This window comes from Eumetopias jubatus, unplaced genomic scaffold, assembly GCF_037043125.1.
Source record: "Eumetopias jubatus isolate StellerSeaLion01/CBP00866 unplaced genomic scaffold, mEumJub1_p1.0 scaffold_12, whole genome shotgun sequence".
NCBI lineage: Eukaryota > Metazoa > Chordata > Mammalia > Carnivora > Otariidae > Eumetopias > Eumetopias jubatus.
The window spans coordinates 71,784,018-71,790,356 of NW_028274818.1; positions in this window are offsets into that span (position 1 = coordinate 71,784,018).

Consider the following 6,339-nt stretch of genomic DNA (forward strand, 5'->3'; position numbering starts at 1 on the left):
TTCTGTTGATCAGTGGGCTACAGAGAGGGTAGGGGTTACCTTTTTTCCTCCTGTGAGTGCAGTAGACTTTAAGCATTCATTTGGTAACTACCTCTCTCATACCCTCTGCAAGTTGGCCTCAGAAACAGGACATAGGGCAGAAGCAGATTTGTTCTGATCAGTGTAGAGAGGAAGGGGACTGCCCTCTTGGACTAAGAGGTGGTAGTTGGGAGGAAGGTCATGCAGGAAAGCAGGAGCAGGACATTGCAGTTGAGGAGTGAGAAGCCTCTGTTGGGAATGTCTGCATAGCCAAGAACCAGCAGTACAATGTTCCACAACTCATGCTTGGAAATTTGGGGGTGGACATGTGGACATTGGAAGAAGCAATTTCTGTACCCTGTCAAAGGGGTGAGAGCAGACTACTAAAAATGCAACATAAAATCAAAATCTATTTAGGCTTGGTTTCTTTTTTGTTAAAGATATTATTTCAGAGAGAGAGAGAGTGCGAGAGTGCAAGCATGAGTCGGGGAAGGAGCTGAGGGAGAAGCAGACTCCCCGCTGAGCAGGGAGCCCGATATGGGGCCGGATCCCAGAACCCTGGGATCATGACCTGAGCCGAAGGTAGACGCTTAACCTACTGAGCCACTCAGGCGCCCCTATTTAGGCTTTGGTTTAGAGATGAAGTGCAACACACAACCTTAAGTTTAGCTTGAAACGTTCGTATTAAAGTTCTCAGAAATGTCTTTTATAACCAAATGATTCTAGGACAAACCAGAAGGTGCTTCATTTCAGGTGGTTCAGATAACAGCCTTACAGTGGCTCCAAGTTTGGTTCCAAGAACTGGAACAGTGACCAGCGTAACCCTGAAATCCTCTCAGCAGTGTGCTAAGTGGCCACAGTGTGGGGACTGTGCCAGACCCAGGGTTCTCCCTACCCTTAAGCAGACTGCGTCTGGAACCTCAAGCTGATCTTGAGACCCTCCACTGTCTTAGCTGGAGGGGAAGCAGAGGAGGAGAGCTTGGAATCAAACTAAAAGTGCTAGGGTTGATCAACTTTTGGAACCGTGAGAAGAGTGTCTAATTCCCCTGGAGAGCTTGAGAGCAGGAATGCTAAGCAGCCTTTTCGATCCAGCTGGACAGTTGGGATAACACAGAAGGTTTGAATTCCTTAAAGGATTTTCTAAACATTCATTTGAGTCACTCCACAGACAGGAGTTTACTGACCACCCTCTGCATTTCCTGGCCGGTTGCACTCAATGTAATGGGTCAAGGCTGCCCGTTACTTTCCTCTCTGGGTTTTACCTTCTGTTGCTTAGAGTGGATTCTTTGCTGAAGGGCTCACATTGCTTCTGTGGGTTCTCACCTGAACGGAGTCTCTGGAGTGCTCTCAAGTAGGAGGTTGAGCCTTTGTTCACACTTTGTGTTTCCAGGGTTGTTTGCAAAACGTATTTGGACAAAAGTGTATTGTTGTTACTAAATCTTGTCCACGCTTGTCACCTTTATCATTTCTTTCTTGTGTGGGTTTAGTGGGGAGCAAGGCTGGAGTACTCTTGAAGCGTCTGCCGTGTGGCTTATGTGCAGCTTTCCCTTCATGTGTGAATTCCCCAGTGGGCAGTGGTACCGGGCTATTGTGAAATGTTTTCTGCAGTGCAACGTTTTTGAGGCTTTTCTCCTGTGACCCACCCGACCCACCACATCTGAGAACGCCTGCACTTCACTTTAAAGCAGTCACCCTATCTCTCATGAGAGGGATCAAGCATGCTGAGTTTCAGATTTAGCAAAACTGTCAGAATCGCTTCTCACTTCCAACACAACAGGACGATGACTTTGGAGTTGCACTGATCGTGACACTAACACAAAAGTTAGTGTGTGGCTCAGTTGGTTATGCCTCTGACTCTTGATTTTGGCTCAGATCAAGATCTTGGGGTTGTGAGATAGATCCCCGGGTCAGGCTCCACATTGGGCATGGAGCCTGCTTAAGATTCTCTCTCTCTCCCTCAGCCCCTGCCCCCTTCCTCTAAAAAAATCAAAAACAACATTAAGCTTTATAGTATTTGGATACTCTGCACCTTTAAGTGAAAACTTAAGAATGCTTACTTTTGAATTTTTTAAACCAATGGATGGGTTTCCAAAATCATAATTTTCACACTAAGAATTTGTCCATTTTGTGTATAAAACAACTGAACAGTGTCAAAGCATTTGAAGAAAGAAAGAGTGAAGGATCTTTAATATTCACAAATATAAAAAATGTGCTTCAGTTTAGAAAGAATTTCTTAGATTAAAAAAATTATTAGCTTAAGGAATAATGGCTTACAGGGATGAGTTCAGAAAGCATGCTTAAATGTTTCCTTCATCCTTTATGGTGAGGGAGCATTAGCCAGCATCATAGCTACTTGTCCTCCTTAAAGGAAAAAACTTGTATTTCCATTCTTATTTTTTTAGTTAAATGGCACTTCTACGGTATCATTTTTACAATCTCTCCAGTGTTCCTATTCTAAGATTCAGGGATAAAATCCCTCTTCCCTTGATCAAATACCTTAATCTTTCTGACTGGAGACATTTTCACTTTTATTTCTCCTCTGACTTCATCCTTCTAAACTAAGCTTGTTTTGTGGTTTACTTTCCCCACTACCTCAATGTTATTCTACACTGAAAACCCTATTTCCCATTCTGATCAAGTCCTCAGGAAATAGTAAGTTAGAAATTCCATGCAAGATAGGCACAAACTGACCTCTCAACAGTATCACTCTCAACCATCTTCCAAAAAAATTAAACACTTAAAACACATCTAGTCCTCTCTACGAGGATAAAAATTTTAGGATTATGCTTGTTTTTGTTTTGTTTTTTTTAATTTTCATTTTTCTTTATTGCTCAGGCTACAAAGAATACTGAGAACACAAAGTCACAAATGGGAAGTGCTTGCAACTCAGGACCAATTTTCATGATAGGAGGCAGCCAATCCCAATTCCTGACGCGATAGCTAATCCACAAATTACTACTTGTGGGGTATTGTGAAATTAGGGGAGGAATCGGCAGAAAACCGGGCAAAAGTGGGCAATTACAACATCTGGGATTGTCTTTCAGAAGCCAGTCTTGGCTGCTTTTCTCAATACTCTGAACAATTCAGGAGGGAGGAGACTGACTGACTGCTTTGGGACATGAAAGCATCACGGGGATCATCCTAAACATCAGATGGCACATGTGTTCATATTCCATTCCCAGTAGCGAATCACTTTGTCAGTGACACAAAGTCAAAAACTGGGAAAGAAGCAATTAAATATGAGGCAAGCTTTTTGACACGAAGGGCTTTGAAGTTCTATTTCCAGAATTCCAGAAGAAAAAGTGTGTTTGGTGTCTTACTCAGTAGGAAATTTGAAAAATGAAAAAAACAACTGGACCGATTTTAAGTTTCAGGAACCTAAGTAAATGAAAGATGCCCAGCATATAAATATGCTAGTCTGGTCAGTGGATTTAAATGAATTTAAGGGCACACCATATAGAGCCTTTCGTAGAGTGTATCTAGAACCATAATGTGCCTCATAATGTAGTGAAGTCTGTATGAATACCTGAATCAAAGGACCAAATTTTGAACCTGCCGATGCAGGGAGTCAGTTATTTTCCTGTCTTCACAGCCCTGAGGTTCAATTCCATTGCCATGGTTAGGAGATGTTGCAATAAAGCAGTTGGTGAGAAATAGGAATTGAAAAGTGAGTTTGGCTTGGTGAGCTTATGCTCTAGCATATGGGCTCTAAATTACAGAATGATTTGCAAGCTCCATTAAACATTTGGTGAAGAGGTCCAGTTTATTTGACTATATCACCCATAGCTAACTTTATTACTACTTACCATGTGTTAGGTAATTATCTAACCTCTTTATCAGAATCAATTCATTTAGTCCTCACAACAACCTATACTGTTCCCATTTTAAGATGAGCACATTGGAGCACAGGAGGAAACTTGCTCAAGAGTACATAGTGGAGGCCTGGGAATCAAACCCAAATACTCTTGACTGTGAAGGTTGTGCTTTTTTCAAAAAACAGTTTTTCTTTTTTGAAATAATGAAGTTACAGAAAAATGGAAAGCATAATACAAAGGACTTTTCCTCTCTGAATCATTTGAGAGTACACTGACAACTTGATACTCTGTCCTCCAAATATCGTGTGTATCTCCAAAAAACAGGAACATTCCCCTATGGGACCACAATATAGCCATCAAAATTACTAAATGAACATTAACACATGATAGCTAATCCTCAAACTCCATTCAGCTTTTGCCAGTTGTCCCAGTAAAGTCTTTCATAGCAAGAAGATTTTGTTAAGATTTATACATGCATTTAGTTGTCACATCTCATTTTTTGATATCTTCTTTTTAAATAATCTGTACACCCAACATGGGGATCGAACTCCCAACTCACAGTCGCATGCTCTTCTGACTGAACCAACCAGGTGCCCTGTCACATCATTGTCAGTCTGACATGGTTCCTCAGTCTTTTGTTGGCATTCATAATTCTGACACTTTGAAGATCTTAGCCAGTTATTTTATTGAACATCCCTCAGTTTGGGCTTTATGCTTCCTCTTAATTCGATTCAAGTCTTGCCTCTCTGGCAGGAATACCACAGCAGTGATGTTGCCTTCTCATTGTATCCTATCAGGTATTGCTATGGACTAAATCGTGTCATTCCCCCCTCCCCCCAATTCGTTGAAGCCCTAGTCCCCAGTGTGATTATATTTGAAGATATGGCCTTTAGGAGTTAATTAGGGTTAGGTAGGCACCTAATACAACAAAATTGGTTACCTTATAAAAAGGGGAAGAAAAGGAGAGCTCTTTCTCCACACCCACTCAAAGAAAATGCCATGTGTGAACAAAGTGTTCATCTGCAAGCCAGGAAAGAGCTCTCACCATAAACTGAATCCTCCCACAACATTTATCTTTGATTTTCCAGCCTATAGAAACGTGGGAAAATACTTACCTGTTGGAGTTACCCATTCTATGGTATTTTGTTATGGCAGCCTGAGCAGACAAAGACAGGTGATGTATATTTCAATTTGTCCCATTGTTAATGATATTACTTGGATCACTAAGTGAAGGTGGCGTCTGCTAGGCTTTTCCTGTATTTTATCTATTTTTATTTATTTTCTAATTAATAACTTTAATGGGGAAGTAATTTGAAACTAGGTAAATATCCTGTTACTAACGAGACTCAATTTATTCATTTACATGTTACAGAATCAAGGTTTCCTAATTTATCCAATGGTTTATAATCTGTTACTATTGTCTGCTATTTGATCATTGAGAGCCTATTCAAACTTTTGTTTTTTCTGACTTTTCCCTATATTCTTTCAGCACTTTTTTGCTTTCTGGCACCACAGGATATTCCATGCTCATCTTGTATTATCCCTGCCCCAGCCCAACCATTTCTCTCAAATGGTATTTAGAAGCCCCTTTCTGGACACCAAGTGTGTCTATTACTACTGGTAAGGTAATATACATCTCAAAGACAGTATAATATTAACTTCTTTTTTCTGGTGAGAGAAGTAGGAGATCGAGACAAGGAGAGTGAAGACATTAAATTTAAAAAAGGAGGCTTTTAATATAGAAGATGCTCAGATGCCATAAACATGATGTCAGGCAAAAACTAAAAAGACAGTCAGTGGGTGAACCCCTGTAAAAGCCATGTCCAATAATGAGAAGGGAATACTACCTGATTTTGATTTTAGTTTTCTGTGCTACATTTCCATTATTCTCAGGCACCAGGGAAGCCTCATATGAATCCTGTTTTGAAAAACAAAACAAGAGTACTGTGCCCCAAGCTTTGCATGCAGCAAGAAGCAGACAAGAAAGAGTGGAAGCAGTGTGGAGAAACAGTTAACAAAGGGCCAATTGTGAAAGGTGGAAAGACTCAGAGCTGTACAGAGAACAAAATGACAAATGACAACCAGGAAAGTGAAGGCATTCCTAGAGAATCTGAGAAATACTTGAGGTCTAAATTTCTAATTGTAAGAAACAATTTGTTAATCATCTATCAAAATATACCAAATTTCATTAGGAATCAGGGATTCAAATTAACGCCACAATGAAATATTATCTTATTCCTTCTGATTGGTAGTAATTTAAAAGACTGACAATACCAAGAGATGACAATGATATGAAACACCAGGAACTTTTATTTATTTATTTTTAAGATTTTATTTATTTATTTGAGAGAGAGAGAGCAGGGGGGAGGGGCAGAGGGAGAGGGAGAAGCCGTCTCCCCGCTGAACAAGGAGCCTGATGCGGGGCTGGATCCCAGGACCCTGGGATAATGACCTGAGCCGAAGGCAGACAGTTAACTGACTGAGCCACCCAGGTGCCCCCAAACAC